Source organism: Triturus cristatus, chromosome 4_1 (assembly GCF_964204655.1).
Source record: "Triturus cristatus chromosome 4_1, aTriCri1.1, whole genome shotgun sequence".
NCBI lineage: Eukaryota > Metazoa > Chordata > Amphibia > Caudata > Salamandridae > Triturus > Triturus cristatus.
Window position 1 is genome coordinate 718,005,828 of NC_140585.1, and position 27,807 is coordinate 718,033,634.

Here is a 27,807-nt window from a genome sequence, read left to right on the forward strand (position 1 = left end):
AATAACTAAGTGTCTCCACCCATACTTCGGCCTTAAAAGCATCCCATAAAATGGGGTCAGAAGCTGTGTCCCCATTGATTTAAAAAAACTCTTCAATCCAATTTCTCATGTGCGCACAATATACCGAATCCAACAGCAATTTTCTTTCGAAAGTCCATGACTTGTGTTGAGCTTTAGGGCTAATTGCTAAATCTAAAATTACCGGGTTGTGATCTGAAATAACCCTGGGTGTGATCTCAATCTTAGCATTCTCTACTTTTTCCACGGATACAAAAAAATAATCCAGACGCACACATTTTTTATGTGGGGCTGAATAAAAAGTAGCTCCTGGATCCTCTCTTTTGTGCCTATACCACACATCCACCAGCCCGAGCTCCTTCGCTAACCCTTGAGTAGCTTTAAAAACATTTTTTTCCCTTAAATGGGAGATTACTAATTATATCGAAATAACTATCTAAATGTAAATTGAAGTCTCCACAAAGGATTAAGGGATGAGGCCATGATGCTAGTTCAACACTTAGGTAATTCATCACTTCCGGGTCGTCTAAATTGGATCCATAAATCGAGCAGATTGACAATAAAGAACCATTAACCAGAATTTCAACAATAGCCCACCACCCCAGAGTATGCTCTTTTACCCACTTACAAACCCCTAAAATATGCTTAGCCAAAACAGCTACCCCTTTAGTCGTTGTGCTTTGTCTGGTGCAGGCAAGCATATCCAGACCCAAATCCCTCAACCACCCCCGATTATTCCAAGGGATGTGGGTTTCTTGTAAACAGAGCAGATCAATATGCATTACCTGCAAAATCTGAGCAGTCAACCTCTTTTCCTCCTATCATTCAGGCCACAAATATTCCATGAACAAATTCGTAATCTACCAGTCATCTGTGTATCTAAAAAAATATCAGATCAAGTTGGACCAGCCCATAACCAGGACTAAGTTCCTTGACAATGAAAATGATTATTTTCCCACACAAAAGAACAAGTACCGTAACCTTGATAAACAAAACACATCAAACACCAACAGTGCCTCACCCAACCCCCCACACCCACCCAGCCCCATGCCCACCCATACCAAACCCTCCCCCCTTCCCCCCTCCCAAATGAGGCATAAGGACCATAGTCCCCTGTGATGGGAAGCGGATAGTTGGCAACCCCCCCAGACCCCTCCCCCATATATAAACAATGAAGGAATAGAAGAGAGAGAGAGAAATAAAAAGAAAAAAAGGATATTTAAGAAAGGAAGCCATGGGGATGGGCAGCAAAGACGTCAAGCAGCCAAGGGAGCACAACACCTTATCCACTTCAACTTGTACTAAAAAAATCCTTAGCTAGAATTTCAGATTTAAACAAATGTGTCTGATCCCTGTGTGTAATTTTCAATTTGGCTGGATTGAGTAGAAAAGCCTGTGCCGCCTTCGCCTGAAATAAAGGAATCATTTGCCGAAGGTGCCACCTCTTTTGCACTGTAACCGGGCAAAAATCAGGACGGACAAAAAATTCACATCCCTTGCCCGCTCTCTTCCTATGTGGACGTGCCAAATCATAGATCATTTGTCATAACAGAAAATTATTAATACATATTAAGATCGCTCTTGGCCTTTCAACTGACCCCCCACTTTTTTCGATTGATTGAATGGGAACCGATGAGCTCTCTGCATTTAAACTTTTCAAGTCCCATTGCTGAAGCTCTGGGAAGGCTTCTGAGAAGAGTTTGACTACAAACTGCCGAACATCTTTGCCCTCCAATGCTTCAGGTACTCCCAAAACCCGTAAATTGTTCCTTCTAGAGCGATTTTCCAATTCGCTCAGTTTCCAGACTGTATCATCCCTCTGAGATTTCAAGGATTCGGTGATGACCTTCTGCTGTGGCAGTTCATCTTCCAGTACTGAGATTCTGGTTTTGGCCATCCTGATTCTAGTTGCAAACTCCGAGCAAGACTTTGCGACTCTGCGGACAGCATTCTGTAGTTTGCGCACTGCCCCCTGGGTCCAAAGCCCTTCCACCCTGGTCTCTTCTCTATGTGCCATTATACTTTGGTAGATGGTAGAAAGGCTAATTTCCCCGTGCGATAGCATGGCTAATCCGGCTACATCTTTAGAGGCTTCTCCTTGCCCCACTTCATCAGCAATCTGTGGAGAAAAACAAATAGTCCCAGACTAAAGAGCCTACTGGATCCAGAGCTCCGTTTACCAGGGAATCGGGAGGCTCCCTTTGTTTTCGAACAGTCCCATCATTTGCAGAAACCTCCTCCCTCATCTCTTCTTTGTCTAGCCGTAAGCTACTCGTATCACTTCTATCATCAGCCAAATCTTTCCCAGGGCTCTCATCCCCAGAGGAGTTCGAAGGATCTGACATAGAGTAGAACTTGTCACCTGAATGTACTTCTTTGGCACCGACTATGGCCAGTTTAACCGGTTTGTCCAGATTCCACAAGCACTGAATTCCTTTTTTTACCCCCCCTTTCAGACTGCTACTGTCGAAATTATAATTGCTAACCTCAAGTGCCTAACCAGCTGCCAAAGGGTTAACAAATGCCGTTTCTACAGACACTATATCTTTTGAAGTCTCAATGAATGCTGAGCCCATCTCATCCTTCGGAGACAAAATAGCCACTTGATTGGTACAATCAGTAATCATCCCAATACTCTGCACATCGCCACTCAAACCCTCAAACCGGTCCTGGGATGCCCCCCACCACCATTCACCTCAACCAAACCAAGCCCTATGGTGGAATCGGTGTCTTTTGCTTTCGGAGATATCGGTGCCGCAGCTACATTGTTTCCGGGGCATTTCGCAACATTGTTGCCACTATCCATCGGAGCGTTGAGAGCCTCCGCTGCTTCCACCGGGCTCTTACCTTTAGCAAGTTATTTTTTCAAACAAACCAGGAACCATGTGGCGGCCCCAGGTAGAGACACTGTCTTTTGACAGAGGCACTGGAGTGGAGCGGTTTGCGTTTTGGCGAGTCCCACCGTCTCCAGCTCTACCATGACTGATCTTCGTAGGACTCCCGGCGGGAGGGACTGTGCCTGCTGGTGGCGCCTTGGTCTTAGCGCCCTTAGCCGTGCTTTTCAGCGGCATCGTAGTTGGTACTTGGAAAAAATAGGCCATACGTTGCCAGCAAAGAAATCCTGTGACACCGTGTTTCAAAGATTGCAGAAGACTCAGCCGCCAAGACAGATATCGCCACAGCATATCAAAGTTCACTGATCAATATATCCTTCATTCCTGAAGTTAAAGTGTGCGACGAGGGGGGGGGCGTTAATTCGGGAGAGTGCCGAAATCCAGCTTACTCGGCCGATCAAGCGGCCACCATCTTGCCTCAGATCCGCCCGTTTGTATATAAACCTAGATTAAATACTGTGCTTCCAGTTTTCTGCATGCACCATTGCTGGAGTGGGGTTTTCTTTTAAAATCGTATACCCTCTCCATTTTGCATGTTTAGATTAATAAGATTAATTAATTAATTGTAATTATACTAATGGTTTGCTGTGTGAATTAATCAACATTACTAATATAAGAAATACACTTGGGAATTGCAGTGGCATGGCCGAATTAATGACGTAGACTAAATTTGTATGCATATTAATAATAGATATTCAGAAATTGCATGATTATATGTTGTTTTCGTGATGTATCTGTGATTTGGGCTTCATTAATGTGAATATAACCCGCATTAAGTGTTGCTTCTGCTAGATAAATACATACACATATGGGTATTAGTAAGGGGATAACAGATTTTAGTCATTTCTATGTATTAATTACATGTTTGTGTTTCTTTGCTTAAGTTGACCATTTGGTGGCCACAAAATGGCCGACGTCCCTGTTAGACGAGAACAACTCCATTATGAGCATCTCTAGGTGAAGTGCGCATGCGTCGCCATCAGCTGCCGCGGCCTTTACATGACCCCGACTTAACTGTGACAACCAAGGCTATTTCCCGGGCTTACGGCCAGCTGCTCTGAAAGAAACAATGAAAAGATACTATTGCGTGGATTGGAACTATATCTAAAGACACATTACATGTATGGGAAAGAAGTCAAACTTTCCCCAACGGACCAATCAAAACTTGTTCAAAATATCAATCGTTACAGTGTGGAATGTAAATTTACTATAAAAATGGTAGACTAGAGAGGTTGGGAACCTTCTTTATTCTGAGAGGTTTTGGTTGAGACCCTTCAGAAGATTTGCGATTTCCTGACGTTATGCTGACGGAGAGGACGGTGACACTGCACGACAGCTGTTTTCCAAAGACTCTGACAGTATGAACTGATGACCAAGATTTTGACTTAGAGGGCAACTTTTAGCCAGAATAGGTAAATATGATGATCTATTTTGTTTGATTGAACCCAGAGAATCGAATTTCAATTATTTAGATAAAATTCAATATTCATTACAAGAACTGTGTTGGGTCGTTATTATTTGAGAAAATATATTTATATAGATGATGTTATAGATTTCGTTATCACTTCAACCTGCAGCTAGTAGATCCATGGCCTATACATGGGAGGAGTACTAAAGGTGAAGTTTAGGTCTTTATGAATAGGGTTATGTGAGTACTCTTTTCCATTACAGCGAGTGGAACAATCACCTCTTTGAAACAGGATATTTGATGGGTGTATGTTGGTGTTATGGGCCCCACCAGCGTATGTAGTATTGTGTGTGATCTATGATCTGTGACGAAGGGAGGAATTTTGCATTCCGCGCTGCATCAGTTTTTCTTGGTAGCAGAGATATGATTTACTATTGTTTTGGTTTAAGTGATCATTGCTTGTAAATGGCTTATTGATTATTGATTGGTGTTGATTTATGTACTAACACTATATGTTTAATTGCGTCGAGTTATATGTTGTTTGCACGACTTTTGGGATGAAGGAAGTCGGAAGTTTGTAACAGTTCCGTAGCAGAGCAGAGGTAAGCGCTGCTCTCGGGAAAGACGGAATTGTTGTTGCCTGTAGGTACACAGGGGAAACGTGTGACAAGTGAAGTTGCACGGCGCATTGTCTGGGTTCTATTTGGCGGCATCGTCGTGTGTTGCCATTAGAAATATTCTTGGTGTGAGGGAGGTGTGTATGAAAGCGAAGGTTACCTGTGAAATTTTGGTCTTTAAGTACCAGGAAACCAATTGGCATACCAATAACGTTTATCACTGAAAAGGTAGCAGGTGTTCTCTGAGCTTGTTAGAAGGACAAAGTAGAGGGAAGCGCTGCTTTGTTAACGCGTGTCATAATTCTGTAGTAGGACAGTCTGTTCGCTGTTCTCGGAAAAGACAGGATTCTGTGCGTATGTACTACATTTTCTTGTGTGAACGAGTGTGAATGAAAAGGCATTCGGGTTGATTGCGAAACTCTAGGTTTATTTTTTAAATGCCAGAGAAACAATTAGCTAATGCTTGCTAGAAGGGTGAAGTAGAGGGATGTGCTACTTTATCAACGAAAGTAACGATTCCGTAGTAGAGCAGAGGTAAGCGCTGCTCTCAAGAAAGACGGAATTCTCGTGAGAAAGGTCTATTGCTATTCTTTGGTTAGCGGAGCAGACAATGGAGATGTTTTAGTGTTGTTACTAATAGAATTGTAAAAAGTTGCTGTAAAAGTTCACGGAGCGGTCTTGTAAAGGAGGGGTAGACAGGAGCAGGGCTGCCGCAGCGGCTGCTGACGTCAAACGACCACGCTGGGATTGGACAGAGGGTCAGAAGTGTAGGACGCTCCGGATTGGTACGTTAGTGTATAGCCGCGCTGGGATTGGAGAAGTACAGGGTGACCTAAACGCTCTTCATTGGTGCGTTAGTGTGAGTCGCGCTGGGATTAGAGGACTGTGAAAGTGACGTAGACGCTCTTGATTGGTGCGTTAGCGTGGAGTCGCGCTGTGAGTGGACAGAATAGCGGTACAGTCGTAAGAGACTAGCGATATACAGAAACTAAGAAAATGTATTACCAGCCACCAGATAGAGAAAAGAAATCCTGGTTTGGTAAAGTTAAAAAGTGGTTCAAGAAAGATAAACAGGTCAAAACAAGAGAAGGACAGTTAATTCCTCCACCAAAATCCCCCGCAGCTTTAATGATTGCGAAGTATGGATATCATACTTGTATTTGTGTAGATAATTGGGTAAAATATACCAAGGACAATGGAGTCCTGGCATTTCCAGAACATGGTTCCTTTAATTTGGCTGTTTTAAGTAACTTGCGCCAGAAGATGATGTACTTAGAACCAAGACCTAGGCCGACACAGTTTGAGGCATTGACAGAGTGGGAAGACGAAGCGCATGAGCGAGAAAAACAGAGAAATGGTAGAGGTTACAGATATTTGTTTGGCAGGTCATATGGACATGAAACGCATGATGATCGAATGAAAAGATGGAGGAATGCAAGTATGACTGAGGGTTTGTTTCCTGTAGGAGCGGTAGGAGAGAATGAAGGTAGAAAATGTGTGGAAAAGAGGAATAATGTGGACTCAAGAGGTTACGGAGCAAATGATTTGGATGATGATGTGTTGGATGATGTGTTTTATAAAAATCCACCACCATACCGACCAGAACCAGAAATGTTGACACCAAATGCCCCAATGAGAGAAACATTACGAATTATCAAGACAGAGGCTATGTCACCAGATTCAGAAAAAAGAAACTCCATTAGAGAGGTAGAAAAGAGATCGGAGAATAAAATTCAGCAGAAGTGGCCAAAACCACACTAGAATTAACAGAGAAAATAAGAGAATTAACTAAGAATCTAGAAGCTGTATCAGTCCCAGTGACTATAGATCCAGTAATGCCCGTTTTTGAGAAGCAAAAGGATAGCGAACATTGTTTAACGGTACCATACCGGAACAATAATGTGGTCGAGAGTTCAGAACGGAGTCAAATTGCGAATCCATGGGGACCGACAGTAAATATGTTTGAACCGCATGTTTCAAATAATCCCTTTATAAATCAGAATATGCTGAAAGGAGTAGAATGACAGTAGAAACTTTGTTAGAACCCCAGAGAAATCCAGAACAGAGTAGTGTAGAGAACCCGGTAGGACCATCTGTGGAAGAACTGAATAAATGGTTAAAAGGTTTGCAGAGACCAGATAAAGATTCCCAGTCAATAGATGTGGCTAAATTACGGACGGTATTAGAAGAATTGATTGTAGGGACTATTCCGGTAGAAAAATTAAAGTTTTATCAGGATGAGGAGCTGTTATTCCTGTGTAAAAGTGTGACATGGAGAGCGAGTAATTTGCATGAAAGACTGGGAGAAGTTGCAAATGAAATGGGCATAGATATTGATACAGTAAAAGCCTTACAGAAACCCTATCGAGTGGATTTTACTGAAAAAGACATTGAAAATCTGAACACCACAGGACAAATAGGTCAGATTAAGGAGATAATCATTGTATTGAGAAAATGGGGAGATGTGGATAAATGGAGAAGTAAATGGTATAGAAAATGTAATGATGCCCCAGACAGGACAGTTACGGCATTCCCTGTTAGAGAAAAGGAAAAGGTAGTGACTGAATACCCCATGAGAGAGATCCCAGGAGGAGGATATGTACATGTCCCATGGACAAGACAGGACATTTTGTCATTTACGAATGATTTCCCTCGACTACGCGAAAAGCCTGTCGAGTGGTACAGACTGGTAGACAGATTTGTAAAATTATCAAAGGTACTGTGGATAGATTTGAATAGTCTGTTTGACATAATAGTACCAGCAGATTTGTGGTCTGAGTGCAAGTTGATGATCAACTGGCTAACTCAGGAGTACCCTAGGGATCCTAAGACAGGAGCCCCAGACCCTGAAGTAATGCAAAAGTATGAACAGGTTATGGTATTTTTGAAAAACAAAGTGCCCCCTAAAGAGACAGATTGGGTAAAGATTGATTGAACGCATCAGGAAGCAAAGGAATCAGTACATGCATACTATGAGAGACTAATTCAAGCTTTTAAGCAGTTCAGTGGAGATGAGAACCTGAGTGATAAGGATTTGAGTCATTTCGTATACAGATTTGTATATGGTTTACGCCCGGAAATTGGTGACATGATAAAGCAGCATACAGTTGATTGGCAGAATAAGAAAATAGATGAAGTACTGAGACATGCTAAATATTTCAGTGACGAGATTGAGGCTAAACAGCGAAAATTGAAGGAAAAGGCAATGTGGGCACAAGTAAAAGTAGCTGAAAGGCAGGAAGCTCAGTTGGTCGAACAAGGAAATAACCCAGGAACTAAACCAAGATTTGGCCCAGGAAACGGGAAAGGTAATATAGAAGAAGCTAAAAAGAAGTTCCCATGCCATAATTGTGGTAGGTTAGGGCATTGGAAATCCGAGTGTAAATACCCTCCAAATACTAATAATGAAAATGCATCATTGAATCCGCAGGTGCAGAATGAGGTGAGTGGTCAACTGCAGCAACAGCAGCAGGTGGTTATTTCACAGAATAAGGTGCCAAAACCACCTTTTCCGCAGAGCAGAAACACCCAGAAGTATAGTAGTGAATCGGGATTCTACAATGAAGAACAGGTAAGTAAACCGCCGCACGCTCGCGCCGTTTCACAGTATTGGCTGCAACGCGATGAAAGTGACTCAGAGGAAAGCTATTGACGGTGCCGAAAGGAGGAAGAAGAGTGCGTACTTGGCGCAACTCTAGAAGTAGACCAGACAGGACCATTTGTAGATGGGAAGGTTAATGATGAAAATATTACTTTCCTAGTGGACACTGGTTCTACTCGATCAACTGTTAGATCAGCTGATGTTAAGAATCTTCCTCTTTCGAATGAAACAATCCAAGTGGTTGGTGTGTCCAACAGACAGTTAAAAACATTTTTGACAGAACCAGTGAAAGTTAGTATAGGGAAATTCACAGAAATGCACCGCTTTGTTGTGTGTGACACCAGTCCGGTGAATTTATTAGGTAGGGACCTGTTGTGCAAGATGAATTGCACTATATTCTGTACTCCAGATGGAATAGCATTTGAAACACCAGATGAGGATGTGCTATATAAAATGACTATAGCTAACAGAGAAAATGTGGTAACTGAGACTTATGCAATATTCAACCCCGATGAATTACCAAATGAACTAAGACAGTCAGTGAATGCAGATGTGTGGGATTTTACTGGAGAAGACGTAGGGTTAATGAGAAACGTAGATCCAGTCAGGATAACTGTGAAGGAAGGAATAAGTTATCCAAATGTCCCTCAGTACAGATTGACACCGGAGATAAATGAAGGGGTTACTCCAATAATTGAGAAAATGATCAAGCAGGGAATTTTGAGAGAGATTATGAGTAGTCCATGTAATTCACCGATAATGGGATTGAAAAAGCCTAATGGCAAATTCAGGATAGTGCAAGATTTGAGCAAGGTAAATAAAATTGTGGTATCATGCTGTCCTATTGTGCCAAACCCATCAGTAATTCTGTACCAGATTCCTCATGATGCGGAATGGTATACAGTGATTGATCTATGTCATGCATTCTTCTCTATCCCATTGCACCACGACAGTCAGCCAATTTTTGCATTTTGTTTTGGAGAGCGGATTTTGGCATGGTGCCGAATCCCACAGGGGTATACAGAGAGCCCCTCAATATTCAATCAATTATTGAAGAAATCTTTGGAAAGTCTGCAAATGCCTGAAAGTTCAGTACTAGTGCAGTATATCGACAACCTTTTGGTGGCGTCAAAAACACGTGAAGCTTGCGAAGTAGACACAATAGCACTACTGAATCATTTGGCAGACGGAGGTTTGAAAGTGTCACCAGCAAAATTACAGTATTGCAAGAACAAAGTGCAATATTTGGGACATAAAATTGAGAAAGGACTGAGAAAAATAACAATAGATAGAATCAGAATTATAAAAGGAATGAGAGCCCCCATGACCCAAAGAGAGGTGAGAATGTTTCTGGGAATGGTGGGGTATTGCCGTCAGTGGATTAGTAACTTTTCCCTGATTCTAACGCCCTTGGTGCGATTAACAAGGAGTGATGTAAAAGATCCCCTTGAATTGAACAAGGAAGAATTGGCAGCATTCAAAAAAGTAAAAGAGGGATTGTGTGAAGCACCAGCACTGGGCATGCCTGACTATGAGAAGGAGTTTGAGTTATATTGCAGTGAGAGAAATGGATTTGCACTCTCTGTGTTGATCCAGAAGCATGGAAGATTGAGGAGACCAATTGCATATTTTTCCTCAATGCTTGACCCAGTGGCTGCAGCTTTACCTGGGTGTCTGAAAGCAGTGGCTGCAACATGTCGAAGTTTGGAGCAGAGTGAAGGTATTGTGATGGGGTATCCGTTGAAAGTGTTTGTACCTCATGATGTGGCGATTCTTTTGACAAGGAGTCGTACTCAGTATATGACACATAGTCGGCTGACTAAGTATGAGAAGGTCATATTAGGTGCAATGAATGTGAGCCTTGCGAGATGTGTGAACATGAATCCTGCAACGTTGTTACCTGATGCTGAGAATGTGGAAGGGAGAGATGAAGCAGATCATGATTGTTTGGATGTGCTTGAGTACTGCACAAAGCCACGACCAGATATAAAGGATGTACCTCTGCCAGAAAGTGATTTTTTGTTGTTTGTTGATGGGTCATGTTTGAGAACAGATGAAGGCGTGCTAAGCGCAGCATATGCAGTATGCACGGTTGCAGCAGTGATGGAAGCATCCTATTTGAAAGGAGTGAGGTCAGCCCAAGTAGCTGAACTTGTTGCTTTGACCAAACTGATATCTGACAGCCAGTATGGCTTCGGGGTCGTCCATGATTTCGGCCAGCTTTGGTTGCAAAGAGGTTTCCTGACCTCAAGTGGAACCCCTATAAAGAATGCTGAAGTGGTTGGGAAGTTGATTGAGGCGATACAGCTGCCTAAACATTTGGCTGTGGTAAAATGTGCTGCCCATAGTCAAGGAAGTGATTACATCACTACTGGGAATAGGTATGATAATGATATAGCACAGTATTGTGCACAGAACCAGAATTCAGTCAATTGGGCCAAGGAGAGAGAAATGTCTTCTTGCTCAGTAATGTTTACTAACACAGTAGGAACCTGGGAGGAAGTGAGACAATTGCAGGAAGAGTCAGGAGATGAGGAAATGAAACAATGGATAAAAGCAGGGTGTGCACCAAGAGAGAAGGACCGTGTGTGGGTCTATCGAGATGGAAGACCAGTAATGCCTGATAGCATGATGTCTACAATGGCACGTATGTATCATGGCCAGGGACACATAGGGAGAGACGCCATGATAAGGTCTTTTAAGCAGACCTGGTACAATCCAAAATTCAGACTTGTAGCAGAAAGCCTGTGTCAGAGATGCCTGATATGTCAGCAATACAATCCTGGGAGAAAGACAGTGGTGAGTCTAGGGACCATAGGCCGGGAAGGTGGCCCTTTAACCAGAATGCAGGTTGACTTCATTGAAATGCCTCCGTGTAACAGACTGAGGTATGTTCTGGTTGTAGTTTGCCTGTTCTCCAGGTGGGTGGAGGCATTCCCAACAAGAAGAAATTATGGGATGACAGTGGCAAAGCTAATTTTAAGAGAATTCATCCCTAGGTTTGGGTTCCCAGTGACTCTTGAATCAGACAGAGGAGGACATTTTCATAACGAGATTGTAAAATTGATTAGTGAAGCATTGAATGTACAACAGAAACTACAATGTGCCTACCGGCCAGAGGCTTCTGGTGTGGTTGAACAGATGAATGGTACAATCAAAAATAGAATTGGAAAAATGTGTTTAGCCACTGGTATGAAATGGCCTGATGTCTTGCCTCTTGTTTTAAGGACCATTAGAGCAACACCAGACAGAACCACAGGGTTAAGTCCTCATGGAATAATCATGGGACGAGCGATGAGGCATTTTTATATTATAGTCAACAAGCTGATGACAATAACTGATGACATGGTGTTGGAATACTGTAAAGGCCTGGCTGACACAGTTCATTCTGTGTTTCATCAGGTTGGAGCGGATGCCACCACCCTTGAAAGGAAGCCAGCCCATGATCTGAGCCCAGGAGACTGGGTAAGGATAAAAGTCCACAGAAGAAGAAACTGTTTGGTTCCAAGGTGGGGAAAACCAAGACAAGTCATTCTGACCACAACAACAGCTGTGAAGTGTGCTGGAGTGAAAAACTGGATCCATGCCAGCCATACTTTGAGGATACCAAATCCAGTTGACAGCAAAGGAAAAGAGTACTATGACGAATCAGAGTCAAGTACTGAATCAGATAACGAAGAGCCAAAAAGGGGGGAAAAGGAACCTGATCAAAAATTAGTCCCTGTCAGGAATCAGGTCACTGCGACATGCAGAAGACTCTACAAGAGACCTAGAATCTTTGTAAAACCTTCCTTGTGCAACCTGTGGTTGAATGTCTAGAAGAGTTGCACGTTTTAAGATGGCCGCTTGGTTTCCCATTTACGCGGCATTGGGTCTATGGGAGTCTAAGTTATCGCGAGACTTTAGGTGCCGAGTCGCGAGTCGGCGCGCGAATCTGCGCACTTCAATTTGTATGAGGAGACGAGTGGTTGTTCTGAGAGAGTCTCGTAAGTTCGCTGCCGTGGGAAGTAATTCTCTCATGTCAGACTTCTAGAGTTATCCTGCAGTGTTACGTCCAGTCAGGCGGACGTTTTGGCTTCCATAGTGCCACTTCAGGAAGGGTGTCGGAGTTACCTTCTATGTGGTAAGATACGGCTGTATCCAGTAGTTGGACTTCAGCTCTTCATCCTCGACCCTTCCAGAGTTCCTTCAGCTTAGAAGAATACTGAGAAGTCTTCGGTGAGGACACCATTTCCAGCATCACAAGTAAGACTGTTCCGGTCTCAGGATTCCCGTTCGTCATTTGACTGTGACTACAATGAAAAGTTGAACCCCAGTGTCCTAGCGCTTTTCCTGTTCTCTCCTACCTATTTTTCCTTCCTTGTTCCCTTTTGCGCGCATCAAAAGAACCTGTAACATCTCCTTCATTACTCTTTATGAGGAACTGAGCTATCTGCAGGGATTAAGTCAATTTGCCTTCAACTGACTAACTGCTCACCAAGTCATATTCTACAATAGCCTACTGGCATATAGCAGGTGGGAATTGTGAGGTAAAATTAGTCATTGATGCGGGGAGGGAAAGGCAATGTGTTAACCCCAGATATTTTCCCTTGTGTGTATTAGGAGTCTTCAGTCCCAATATAACTGAGGCTACTGAGTGAAAGAAGAGAAGCAAGACTCCGTCAGAACCTGGTAGGGTAAAGAAAAGGGTTTAGAACAAGTCCTACAGTGAACGGAAATATATATTTATGTTTAAGTGTTACCAAGGTGTTATCTCCTGTGTGCATTAGGTGAACTCCAACTCCAGCCAATAGAATAACCAAACGAAGACTTGGCAGGCAGGCGGAGGAAGTCCAGGAGTAGTCGGAGTGTCTCTTCTCTGTCCAATTCCCCTTTCCCCCTTCCTGGAACAGCTGCCTGGGTTGCAGTGGGTTCTGGGGAGTGGGCGTTGGGAACTCTCATCGTTCTGTCTCCGTGAAGAAGTTGGGAACTTGACAGTCCCCAGAAGTATCTCTCTGAGAAGACGATTACAGATTTCTGATATCAGTTCAGATTCTGAAGACGAACAGGGAAGACAAGGTCCCAGAAAAGAGCACAGAAAGAAAAAAGGAAAAGACACCCAAGAAGCAGTGAAAGAGATTCGAGAAAAGGAAATTCCAGATGAAAGACCAAGAGAAATTCCACCCGAAATAGTAGATCAAAGTGGAACAGGGACAGGTACAGAGAGAGAGGGACAGATTGTGGAAGACCCCCGAGGAGGTGTAGAGAACTGCAACATCCAGCTAGGTGAAGGGACAAGTAGCCAGCAGGAAGATTGCGTGTCGGAGACCCGAGGAGGGACAGAATTAGGGAAAACAGTGGTGGAAAAAGAAGTTGTTGAAAAGAAAAAGCAAGTTGAGACAGAATCTGAAGAGAGTGAAAATGAGATACCAGAAGGACGAGTTCTAAGGAAAAGAGCTTGGAGAGAGGAAAAGAACAATAAAGAAAGTAAACAGAAAAGAGTCAAAAAGGATGAAGTGTGGCCAAACAAGATAAAGAGATTGAGATATCGGCTGACACGAGTGAAATGACCAAGAGAAGATCAGGTGAATGAAGTGACAAGCCAAGACAAATCAAAAGAAGAAGAGACTAATCAAGAAGAGGGAAAAAGAACAAGGAAACCCAACCAGAAGTATAAGTCACCAGAATGGACGTACGCGGCACTGCCTGAAACGGAGGAAGAGGCAGATAGTCAAGGAAAGCCAGAGGAGGCTGTACTGAAAGTGGTTGAAGAAGAGGAAGAAGCAGGAATCCTGAGAGTTATCTTATCCGACATTGGAGAAGAAGTATCGGAAGATCAGGAAATTCTGTATTTTGATGAACTGAAAGAAGTGAAAAACGATGAAATGCCAAACTGAGAAAATCTAAGAAACTACTGATGAAGAAATAACAATTGAATCAAACGATAGATATTGGTAGAACTAAGTAGGGCCTTAGAGGCCTACGATTAGAGAACTAGTTGCGAAATAAAAGAGGCTAAGTTAAAAGTCACAGTCCAAATTAACAAGATGGCTAACATAGATAGTAGCAAAAATAGATGTACATTCATGAAGAGATGGTGTAAAATGTGTTGCTGTTGTACAGGATTATTAATACTTCCATGGAGTATACTTGCTCTGCTGATTTCTTTGAAGGTCACTATAGATATACTAGAAGGACACACTGAGAACATTACTAACATAAAGAAGATTCCAAAGGTAGTTCTGACTAGAATAGATAATAATTATTTACATAAGGATAGGTCTATTAATGATTTTTCAAATAATGTGTTTTCAAAATTATTTGCCTTCAACTGACTAACTGCTCACCAAGTCATATTCTACAATAGCCTACTGGCATATAGCAGGTGGGAATTGTGAGGTAAAATTAGTCATTGATGCGGGGAGGGAAAGGCAATGTGTTAACCCCAGATATTTTCCCTTGTGTGTATTAGGAGTCTTCAGTCCCAATATAACTGAGGCTACTGAGTGAAAGAAGAGAAGCAAGACTCCGTCAGAACCTGGTAGGGTAAAGAAAAGGGTTTAGAACAAGTCCTACAGTGAACGGAAATATATATTTATGTTTAAGTGTTACCAAGGTGTTATCTCCTGTGTGCATTAGGTGAACTCCAACTCCAGCCAATAGAATAACCAAACGAAGACTTGGCAGGCAGGCGGAGGAAGTCCAGGAGTAGTCGGAGTGTCTCTTCTCTGTCCAATTCCCCTTTCCCCCTTCCTGGAACAGCTGCCTGGGTTGCAGTGGGTTCTGGGGAGTGGGCGTTGGGAACTCTCATCGTTCTGTCTCCGTGAAGAAGTTGGGAACTTGACAGATTGAAGTGCCCACGAAGTATTTTCACCCAGACAGAATGACGGAGGGATTTAACTTAAAGGCTGTAGGAGAAATGTTGATAGGGATTCAACGAGAGTTAGGAACCCTCAGTGAGGAAAATAAAAATCTGAGGCAAGAAATTCAGGCTTCTCGTCAGGAGACCTTGATATTATCCCAAAGAGTTAGTGAGATTACAGGGGGAGCATCTAGTTCTTCTCAAACAGTTCCCACGAGTTCCGTCCCTGAACATAATACACACACTGTCACGCAGGTTCTCCATTCTGTTTCACCCATTATCCCATTGGCCCCTCCAGAGAAGTTTAGTGGGGATCCCCAGAAAGCCCAAATCTTTTTCACACAATGCTCCCTACACTTCATGTGTCGCTCCACCCTATTTCCAGATGCACAGTCTAGAGTGGCATTCGTTCTCTCTTATCTAAGTGGAGATGCAGCTAATTGGGCGATGCCTTTAGTTACTCAAGATGATCCGCTGCTATATGACTTTGATCAATTCAAGGCTGAATTCCTTCGGATTTTTGACAGACGCAAGATCTCTCAAGCAACTGATAACGAACTGCTAGAGCTGCGACAAGGCAATAAAGATTTAATTGCATATTTGACGCAATTTAATAAATTGTTAGTAGAGACTAATTGGCCGGAGGAGAAGAGAGCAGCCTTGTTTTATCGTGGTTTGAAAGATGAGATTAAGGATACTTTGGCCCAGATTCCGAACCGACCAACTGAATTTTCTGAGTTAGTGGATCTGGTTTTGGAAATTGATTTTCGCAGCTCCGAAAGAAAAGGCGAAAAGAAATTTAGAGACTTTCGATGGAACTACCCTCGATTTGATAAAGTACGTTCTGAGGGTGGCAAGAACTCAGAAAAGACTGCTGAGAGTGAACCAATGCAGATTGGCTCAGTACGTGGTCCGTTGAGCAAGGAAGAGAAGGAACAAAGGAGAGCAAAGAAATTATGTATGTATTGTGGTGGTTCGGGGCACTTTGTGAAGGAATGCCCGAAGAGACCTAAGACTCCAGTTTCGGGAAACGGGCAAAACCATCTGTAGAAGGAGTCATTCAGATGGCGAAAGGGGAACACGAGACTCCAACCTTCCATCAAGTTATGAATACCCTTCAAACGCAAGCGCCCCATTTAATATTGCAAATGACCCTGAAGTTTGGGGAACAAGAAATTACTGGAGTGGCGATAATGATTGATTCAGGTGCCACAGGCAATTTTTGTGACATTAAGTACGCAAAGAGGATCGGAATACAAGCAGTATTAAAAGACAAAAAAGAATCTGTTCGGGCAGTGGATGGGACTAATCTCTCTTCCGGCCCCATCACTCATCATACTGAAGTTGTGGAACTCATTCAAGCCAATGGACATCGAGAACTAATCCAATTCAATCTCATTGATGCCCCTCAATTCCAAATCATCTTGGGGCTCCCCTGGTTAACCATACATAATCCTACCATTGATTGGGAGAATCGGACTGTGGAGATGGATTCCTTATTCTGCTTGGAGCATTGTTTCCCTGCGACCCCTGAGAATATTGAAGAGAATATTGAACCCTCTCAAGCCGCCTTGTTGTCATTCAGTCCTGGAGTTATTGGAGTGGTTGAAGCAACAGAGATTCCGAAAGAGTACCGAGAATTTCAAGAAGTCTTTAATGAGCGAGAAGCTGAAAGACTGCCACCGCATCGATCATATGACTGCGCAATTGATTTGGAACCAGGTGCTGTGCTGCCTTGCAGTAGAATATATGTCTTGACTGAAGCGGAAAATGCCTATCTTAAAGAATATTTGGACCGCTATCTAGCCAACGGATTTATTCGACCATCTCAGTCCCCGGTCTCATCTCCATTATTTTTCATCCCTAAGAAAGAAGGATCTTTGAGAACGTGCATTGACTACCGAGCCATAAACAGAGTAACAATCAAAAATCGCTATCCTCTTCCTTTGATTTCAGTTCTTTTGGATCAGATTAAGGAGGCTCAGATTTTTACCAAACTTGATCTTCGAGGTGCCTATCACCTTATCCGAATGAAAGAAGGACATGAGTGGAAGACGGCATTTCGAACGAAATATGGGCTGTTCGAATACCAGGTGATGCCATTTGGCCTGTGTAATGCCCCAGCCGCCTTTCAGCATTTCATCAATGACATCATGGGAGATTTGATTGACAAAATAGCTGTGGTTTATTTAGACGACATCTTAATCTTTTCCAAAGATCCGCAAGAGCACACTGAACATGTCAAATCAGTCCTAGAAAGACTTCGTCAACATCAGCTCTTTGTTAAATTGGAGAAATGTGCTTTCAGCGTGCAGTCTGTGGAATTTTTGGGATTCATCTTGTCTCCGGAGGGAATCACTATGGATATGAAGAAAGTTCAGTCAGTCATTGATTGGCCTTCTCCAAGAGATGTTAAAGAAGTTCAGCGGTTCCTTGGGTTTGCCAACTTCTACAGGCGATTTATCTTGGGATTTTCGCAGAAAATCATCCCCATTACGAGACTCCTCAAAAAGGGAGTAAAATTTCAGTGGGGAGAAGAAGCGGAGCAAGCCTTTGCTTTTTTAAAGAAGAGCTTCACTTCGGCTCCGATCCTGCTTCACGCGGACCCAGCTGAACCCTTCTTTGTGGAAGCTGATGCATCTGATCAAGCAATTGGAGGTGTGTTATCTCAGCGACACAAATCTACGGGGCAATTACATCCAGTGGCCTTCCGGTCTAGGAAATTAAATGCTGCAGAAGTCAATTATACGATTGCTGAGAAGGAGTTACTGGCGGTGAAGGATGCCTTTGAAGAATGGAGACACTATCTGCTTGGAGCCAGGCATACGATCACGGTGTTCACAGACCACAAGAATCTTCAATTTTTGAGATCCGCAAAGACTTTAACACCTCGCCAGTTACGTTGGTCCCTATATTTTGCAGACTTCGATTTTGTGATCACGTACCGCCCAGGGAGCAAGAATGGAAAAGCGGATGCTCTGTCAAGGATACAAACCGAGACCACAGAACATTCGGTGGACCCCCAACCTATTATTCCAACCTCTAAGTTTGTATGTTCCTTGACTGTGCTCAATTATCAAGAAGAAGTCAGAAAATTGATGTCTGAGGAGGAGATGAAGGAATGGGCGCAATTGGAAAGTGGCAGGGACATTATCAACTCCTTGCCTTATCATAACGGAGCTCTATATTTACCCACCAAAGAAATCCAAGAACGAGCATTGAGAGACTGCCATGATCTACCCCTAGCAGGACATAAAGGCATATTTAAGACCCAAGACCTGCTTCAACGCTATTTCTGGTGGCCCAGTATGAATTCCCAAATTAAACGCTATGTAGAATCTTGTGTGCTTTGTGCACGGGGGAAATCCAGTAGACAGGGTCCCCGGGGACTGTTACAACCCTTGCCCACTCCTACACATCCATGGCACACAGTCACATTGGATTTAATTGTTGACCTGCCCCTGAGCCGAGGGTTTGATACTATACTGGTGGTAGTAGATGCCTTCACCAAGATGAGCCATTTTGTCCCGGTAAAAGGGGTTCCCTCAGCCCAGGAAGTAGCTAGACTCTTTAGTGAGAATATAGTAAAGATTCATGGGATTCCTAAGATTTTGATCTCGGACCGAGGACCCCAATTTGTGTCCCGCTTTTGGAATGCATTTCTGCAGGGTTTGGGAGTAGAAATTCGACTCTCGACCAGTTACCACCCTGAAACAGATGGACAAACTGAAAGAGTAAACCAAGAATTAGAGCAATATATTCGCTTGTTTCTTCTGGATCGGGGTGGTGAATGGGCGGATGTTTTGTGGATGGCAGAATTCACACACAACAATGCTACCAATGTCTCTACAGGGTACTCCCCCTTCTTTTTGAATTTTGGGTTGCATCCAAATCCTTTTAGCTTTCAGGGGGATTTAGGGGTACCCGCTGTAGGGGATCTTTTAGAGAACCTATCCTCAGTCCGTAAATCAGCAGAAGCTAACTTGATAAAAGCAAAAGACAATTACAAGAAACAAGCAGACAAACATCGAAAAGAGGCACCAATATTTCACATAGGGGATTTAGCTTGGCTATCCTCCCGGAACCTTCGTCTGAAGGGAAATAGGAAATTTCAACCCCGTTTTGTAGGTCCCTATCCTGTTGAGAAAGTACTAGGACCAGTAACAGTGAAACTTAAACTTCCTTCTAGTTTAGGTATTCACCCAGTTTTCCATGTATCCCTATTGAAGAAGACGGTCCCTCACATTCGATTGGGTGATCCACCACCTCCTTTAGACATTGAGGGACACTCAGAGTATGAGGTAAAAGAAATTTTGGATTCAAAAAGAGTACACCAGAAATTATTCTATTTGGTTGACTGGAAGGGTTATGGCCCTGAAGACAGATCTTGGGAGCCAGTACAGAATGTTCATGCTCCCTTGTTAATTAAACGATTTCATTTACAGCACCCTTTCAAGCCAAGACCGATGAATCGGTCATTGAGAGGGGGTACTGTCAGGAATCAGGTCACTGCGACATGCAGAAAACTCTACAAGAGACCTAGAATCTTTGTAAAACCTTCCTTGTGCAACCTGTGGTTGAATGTCTAGAAGAGTTGCACGTTTTAAGATGGCCGCTTGGTTTCCCATTTACGCGGCATTGGGTCTATGGGAGTCTAAGTTATCGCGAGACTTTAGGTGCCGAGTCGCGAGTCGGCGCGCGAATCTGCGCACTTCAATTTGTATGAGGAGACGAGTGGTTGTTCTGAGAGAGTCTCGTAAGTTCGCTGCCGTGGGAAGTAATTCTCTCATGTCAGACTTCTAGAGTTATCCTGCAGTGTTACGTCCAGTCAGGCGGACGTTTTGGCTTCCATAGTGCCACTTCAGGAAGGGTGTCGGAGTTACCTTCTATGTGGTAAGATACGGCTGTATCCAGTAGTTGGACTTCAGCTCTTCATCCTCGACCCTTCCAGAGTTCCTTCAGCTTAGAAGAATACTGAGAAGTCTTCGGTGAGGACACCATTTCCAGCATCACAAGTAAGACTGTTCCGGTCTCAGGATTCCCGTTCGTCATTTGACTGTGACTACAATGAAAAGTTGAACCCCAGTGTCCTAGCGCTTTTCCTGTTCTCTCCTACCTATTTTTCCTTCCTTGTTCCCTTTTGCGCGCATCAAAAGAACCTGTAACAGTGAACATCTCCTTCATTACTCTTTATGAGGAACTGAGCTATCTGCAGGGATTAAGTCAATTTGCCTTCAACTGACTAACTGCTCACCAAGTCATATTCTACAATAGCCTACTGGCATATAGCAGGTGGGAATTGTGAGGTAAAATTAGTCATTGATGCGGGGAGGGAAAGGCAATGTGTTAACCCCAGATATTTTCCCTTGTGTGTATTAGGAGTCTTCAGTCCCAATATAACTGAGGCTACTGAGTGAAAGAAGAGAAGCAAGACTCCGTCAGAACCTGGTAGGGTAAAGAAAAGGGTTTAGAACAAGTCCTACAGTGAACGGAAATATATATTTATGTTTAAGTGTTACCAAGGTGTTATCTCCTGTGTGCATTAGGTGAACTCCAACTCCAGCCAATAGAATAACCAAACGAAGACTTGGCAGGCAGGCGGAGGAAGTCCAGGAGTAGTCGGAGTGTCTCTTCTCTGTCCAATTCCCCTTTCCCCCTTCCTGGAACAGCTGCCTGGGTTGCAGTGGGTTCTGGGGAGTGGGCGTTGGGAACTCTCATCGTTCTGTCTCCGTGAAGAAGTTGGGAACTTGACAGTCCCCAGAAGTATCTCTCTGAGAAGACGATTACAGATTTCTGATATCAGTTCAGATTCTGAAGACGAACAGGGAAGACAAGGTCCCAGAAAAGAGCACAGAAAGAAAAAAGGAAAAGACACCCAAGAAGCAGTGAAAGAGATTCGAGAAAAGGAAATTCCAGATGAAAGACCAAGAGAAATTCCACCCGAAATAGTAGATCAAAGTGGAACAGGGACAGGTACAGAGAGAGAGGGACAGATTGTGGAAGACCCCCGAGGAGGTGTAGAGAACTGCAACATCCAGCTAGGTGAAGGGACAAGTAGCCAGCAGGAAGATTGCGTGTCGGAGACCCGAGGAGGGACAGAATTAGGGAAAACAGTGGTGGAAAAAGAAGTTGTTGAAAAGAAAAAGCAAGTTGAGACAGAATCTGAAGAGAGTGAAAATGAGATACCAGAAGGACGAGTTCTAAGGAAAAGAGCTTGGAGAGAGGAAAAGAACAATAAAGAAAGTAAACAGAAAAGAGTCAAAAAGGATGAAGTGTGGCCAAACAAGATAAAGAGATTGAGATATCGGCTGACACGAGTGAAATGACCAAGAGAAGATCAGGTGAATGAAGTGACAAGCCAAGACAAATCAAAAGAAGAAGAGACTAATCAAGAAGAGGGAAAAAGAACAAGGAAACCCAACCAGAAGTATAAGTCACCAGAATGGACGTACGCGGCACTGCCTGAAACGGAGGAAGAGGCAGATAGTCAAGGAAAGCCAGAGGAGGCTGTACTGAAAGTGGTTGAAGAAGAGGAAGAAGCAGGAATCCTGAGAGTTATCTTATTCGACATTGGAGAAGAAGTATCGGAAGATCAGGAAATTCTGTATTTTGATGAACTGAAAGAAGTGAAAAACGATGAAATGCCAAACTGAGAAAATCTAAGAAACTACTGATGAAGAAATAACAATTGAATCAAACGATAGATATTGGTAGAACTAAGTAGGGCCTTAGAGGCCTACGATTAGAGAACTAGTTGCGAAATAAAAGAGGCTAAGTTAAAAGTCACAGTCCAAATTAACAAGATGGCTAACATAGATAGTAGCAAAAATAGATGTACATTCATGAAGAGATGGTGTAAAATGTGTTGCTGTTGTACAGGATTATTAATACTTCCATGGAGTATACTTGCTCTGCTGATTTCTTTGAAGGTCACTATAGATATACTAGAAGGACACACTGAGAACATTACTAACATAAAGAAGATTCCAAAGGTAGTTCTGACTAGAATAGATAATAATTATTTACATAAGGATAGGTCTATTAATGATTTTTCAAATAATGTGTTTTCAAAATTATTGTATGAATATGTAAAGACCATGGACGTAAGGGATTGCTACGTATGTATGCAGTTACCTGCTTCTGTGTCAGAGGGAGTGACATATCATCACCTTCCAGCAACGTATGGAATAGCATGTAGTGTGATAGCAAGCTTATTTTATGAAACAGGTAAATTAGAATATTATTTTTCAGATGTCGATAACATTTTTTCGCAAGCACCTGCTAATAATAAACTAAACAAAGTGAGACCTGCTAAGGTGTTAGGTGATTTTTTCTTAGTAACCAAGGAGCTAACATTAGAGTATATATTTAAAAATAATTTGACATGCAGTTTGAAGAATGAAGAAAAGACATTCCTAGACACGGTTGAGGAAAGGAGATTGAAAATGAGAAGAAAGGGATCTGAAGGAAAAGGGGGGAAAACAGTCTGGGATGTAGAAGTGGAAAAACATATGAAGGGAGAATCTAATCCAACTTTGGCTCTAGATTGGCCTCAGAAAGGGAAACTGTGTATCAGAAGAAATCAAACAGCATACGATAATCATTTTGTAGGGAATAGTGAGTGCCATGATACATATCGAATCATAGGTGGATGGGGATTCAAAGGTGGAAGAGATCCAGTCTTTCCTGGACTTTATTTTATCTGTGGGAACAGGGCATATTATCTTTTGCCAGACCATTGGTATGGCACATGTTACGTAGGCCTGGTCTTTCCAAAAATCTTTCACATGGACAGAGATAAAGATGGTGTACATAGGTTAGGTAATCAATTAACACGTAATAAAAGAGAATCTTGGGCAGAAATTGTAGGTGACATTTTTGGAGCATTGATACCAGCAGTGGGAATATCTCTGAATGCGAATAATATTAGAAGATTATCAACAGTAGTGGATCGCTTGTCAACAAGCACCGCTGGAGGATTTTTATTGGTCAATACTGAAATGGTTGCCATGCGTGCTATGGTCATGCAAAATCGACTTGCCCTTGATATCTTATTGGCAAAAGAGGGTGGAGTCTGTGGCATGCTGAAAGTTCAACATTGTTGCACTTACATTCCAGACGAAAGCAAATATTTGAAGGATACATTAAAAATATTACTGAATTCCATGACGAAATTGTACCACTGGAGGTTGAAGGTGTTTGGGAAAAGATTGGGAAGAAAATTGCTGCTATTAAAAAATTCTTAGTGAAAATAGGTAGTACAGTTATAGGTAAAATATTATTCCCATTAACTTGTGTGATTTTCGTCTTACTAATATTAAGATTAGGATGTATGTGTTGTAAAAACAAGAAAACAAAGAATAAATAAAAAGCGAAAAACTAAAAAGAAAGAAGGATCCAGATGGAGACTTAACAGAGATAACTTTAGAAGAGTGGAAAGAAAGTTTGTATAAAAAGGCAAAAAGAGATGAAGAAGAAACTGAACTATAATTAAGAGCAAGAATACATTTCAATTTTCCGTAAAAGGGTGAATCAATTTAGTGGTGATAAAATCACCAAAGGGGGGATTGCTGGAGTGGGGTTTTCTTTTAAAATCGTATACCCTCTCCATTTTGCATGTTTAGATTAATAAGATTAATTAATTAATTGTAATTATACTAATGGTTTGCTGTGTGAATTAATCAACATTGCTAATATAAGAAATACACGTGGGAATTGCAGTGGCATGGCCTAATTAATGACGTAGACTAAATGTGTATGCATATTAATAATAGATATTCAGAAATTGCATGAATATATGTTGTTTTCGTGATGTATCTGTGATTTGGGCTTCATTAATGTGAATATAACCAGCATTAAGTGTTGCTCTGCTAGATAAATACATACACATATGGGTATTAGTAAGGGGATAACAGATTTTTAGTCATTTCTATGTATTAATTACATTTTTGTGTTTCTTTGCTTAAGTTGACCATTTGGTGGCCACAAAATGGCCGACGTCCCTGTTAGACGAGAACAACTCCATTATAAGTATCTCTGGGTGAAGTGCGCATGCGTCGCCATCAGCTGCCGTGGCCTTTACATGACCCCGACTCAACTGTGACAACCAAGGCTATTTCCCGGGCTTACGGCCAGCTGCTCTGAAAGAAACAATGAAAAGATACTATTGCGTGGATTGGAACTATATCTAAAGACACATTACATGTATGGGAAAGAAGTCGAACTTTCCCCAACGGACCAATCAAAACTTGTTCAAAATATCAATCGTTACACTGTGGAATGTAAATTTACTATAAAAATGGTAGACTAGAGAGGTTGGGAACCTTCTTTATTCTGAGAGATTTCGGTCGAGACCCTTCAGAAGAATTGCGATTTCCTGACGTTATGCTGGCGGAGAGGATGGTGACACTGCAGGACAGCTGTTTTCCAAAGACTCTGACAGTATGAACTGATGACCAAAATTTTGACTTAGAGGGCAACTTTTAGCCAGAATAGGTAAATATGATGATCTATTTTGTTTGATTAAACCCAGAGAATCGAATTTCAATTATTTAGATAAAATTCAATATTCATTACAAGAACTGTGTTGGGTCGTTATTATTTGAGAAAATGTATTTATATAGATGATGTTATAGATTTCGTTATCACTTCAACCTGCAGCTAGTAGATCCATGGCCTATACATGGGAGGAGTACTAAAGGTGAAGTTTATATCTTCATGAATAGGGTTATTAGAGTACTCTTTTCCATTACAGCGAGTGGAAAAATCACCTCTTTGAAACAGGTTATTTGATGGGTGTATGTTGGTGTTATGGGCCCCACCAGCGTATGTAGTATTGTGTGTGATCTATGATCTGTGACGAAGGGAGGGATTTTGCATTCCGCGCTGCATCACCATTCTATGCAGCCCAATCACTGTAGCTTTTGATGAATGAAACGCACTAAGTACAAATCTTGCTTTCTGTGGTGGGTCCTTGGTCGCGGCAGCACAGGGCTGATGACTCTGACAGGATAATGCGACCTCGACTCAGGCCAAAAAGTTAAAAACAGACATGATGCAGTTCCACTGGAAGTTTTATCTGATTCCCCCTGTGGCGAGGTGAACACAATCCCTATGAAAGCTGCACATTGATTACCCCAAACAGCTATGAATGCGGATAGAACAATGGGATGTGTTTCCAGGGGTTGTCACGTGCGCAGATACTGCCTTTAACGGGCCCTGTGGGGCTAACCTCAATTAATTGGACAGATCTGACTCACCTCCACCCCCTGCTTCTCCACTTCTCCATTGGCAGGCCCGACCTGTCAGATTCCCACCTCTCCCCCAAGCCCTTTGATTTGAGCGCACCTAATGAAGCAGGAGCTGCTCCGCTCACGCGTAATGATGTCTCGGGGCCTAAAACCATCACACACATGCGGTTTTCTCATAATTTGTATCCTTTTTGCAGTTTGTTGCATATTTAATTTACACATTGTGTCTCATTTTATTAACTTATGTCCTGCCCCACTCCCACACCGCCTCCCCACCCAGGAGTGAACCTCATTTTCAAAGGCAATTTAATTATGAGGACTCTGTAAACACGGACAGGGTCGATAGGTTAGAAGCAGCCAGGGGGGCGGCCTTACCAGGTCCCCGCCGGGATAGGTTTGGGGCGCACAGCGACACCAGACCTCTGACTTTCTTTCTTCCACGAGTGTGTAGTTCATCCAATGAAGACATTATTTTCGTATTCTGGAATTTGGAGTTCTGGCAGTATGGGTTTGTCAGGTCTACAATTCCTCTCAGCATGCAATAAAAATACCTGGACTTGAGCTATTCCTCCATGGAACTGGGTAACCTGAGAGCCCTGAGACCTAACCTGAAATATAAAGGTTCCATGTATTTTGTAAGAGGCGCCACATATTCATATGGAACAGCACACATCTTTTCAAGGGAATACATAATACTCTAAACAGTAATTATGAAACCACATAAAATACCCTAAACAATGTCTTTTTGCACTCATTTCTGAAGAGAAAACGCCATGGAAGGCAGTGCTTAATTTGTCCTGAAAACTCGCTCCCAGGACACTGTTTCTGCCTAGCAGAATTGACAAAGCCAATCGGTTGGCATTTTAAAGCGAAAAAAGCTTTTCCCACATCCGAGTGTGCTAGTCTCCCCCCATCGGGTAGCAGCCTGCAGTGTAAGCTTCCGAAAATGAAATACTAAATTGGAAACTTGGTTCAGCTCATGGTGAAAACAGCAGCGTAGTACTTCTATTGGTGCAGCAGGTGCAGTGGTACCGGGGCACAGAGGCTTGAGGGGCCTGCGTAACCCTGATTATTGCTGTACTTTATAAGTAAAACAGCAGAGAGGGGCGCAATTCCTTTATTGCATTAAGGCCCAGAAGTCACTGATTGGAACAGATGAGTCCTCTCCAACCTATGTCTAACTTATTTTCATTTAGAGCTTCATACCGAAGTTAATATTGGCTCTAGGCGCTGCAACTATCAGGAGTCCTTGTTACCCAATTTAATGTACTTAATTTTTCTGCAGACTGATTTTACCCGGATTCGAACTCTTGACCTGTAGGTCATATACATGATAACAGTGATGGCTTATCTCACTCGCCATCTTGACCCACGTCTCGCAGCATCTGGGGCACGTTCAGGTAATTCTGGGGCATACAGGCAGGTTGGCATCGGTCTCAGGTGTTGTAGCACAGCAGAGGAAAGAGCAGGGCCGCTGGGTGCACACCTGTTGAAGGGGATGGAGAGGGCATTGCAGCGCATGAGAAGTGCAGTGGGCAAGGAGCTGAAGAGAGAGTTGCAAGGAGGCTGAAGTGGTACAGTGGGTGACCTAGGGTTTAGTGATCATGAGTGAGGCACAGAGGGAATGGACAGTAAGGTCTCTGAGGGTCCACGTTTTGAGCTCCTTAAGTGCAAGAATAGGGAGGCGATTAGGGGTGATGTTGAACGTCCATGAAAAAATATTCCCCACACGCGTAGGCGCTAATGTGTGCATTTTAGTGGTGTGTTAATTTATTCCAAGGTGGTGTTTATCAAGGGATGGTAAATGTGTCCTGCAAAGGGGGGATATTAATATAGACCAGAGTTGTGCTTGAGGTGCCAATGGGTCTAGGATTGTGCCAGTGACCCAATGTCTGCATGGATACTTACACGGTGGCAGTAGAGCATTTTGTTGTGCTGTATCTGAGTCGCAATCCCTCTAGTCACATTGGGGTAAGCCTTACCTGCTTGCTATCATTACCTTGGGAGAGTGAAGAGTAAAACAAAAGTAACTTAATTATTGAACTGAAATGAATTAGAATTGTACAATCTGCAGCACCATCTCAGCACCAGCACAACCCCACTGCAGCATCAGCATCAGCACAGCATCACCTCAACTTCAGCACAGCATCACCCCAGTACAACACCAACTCAGCCTTA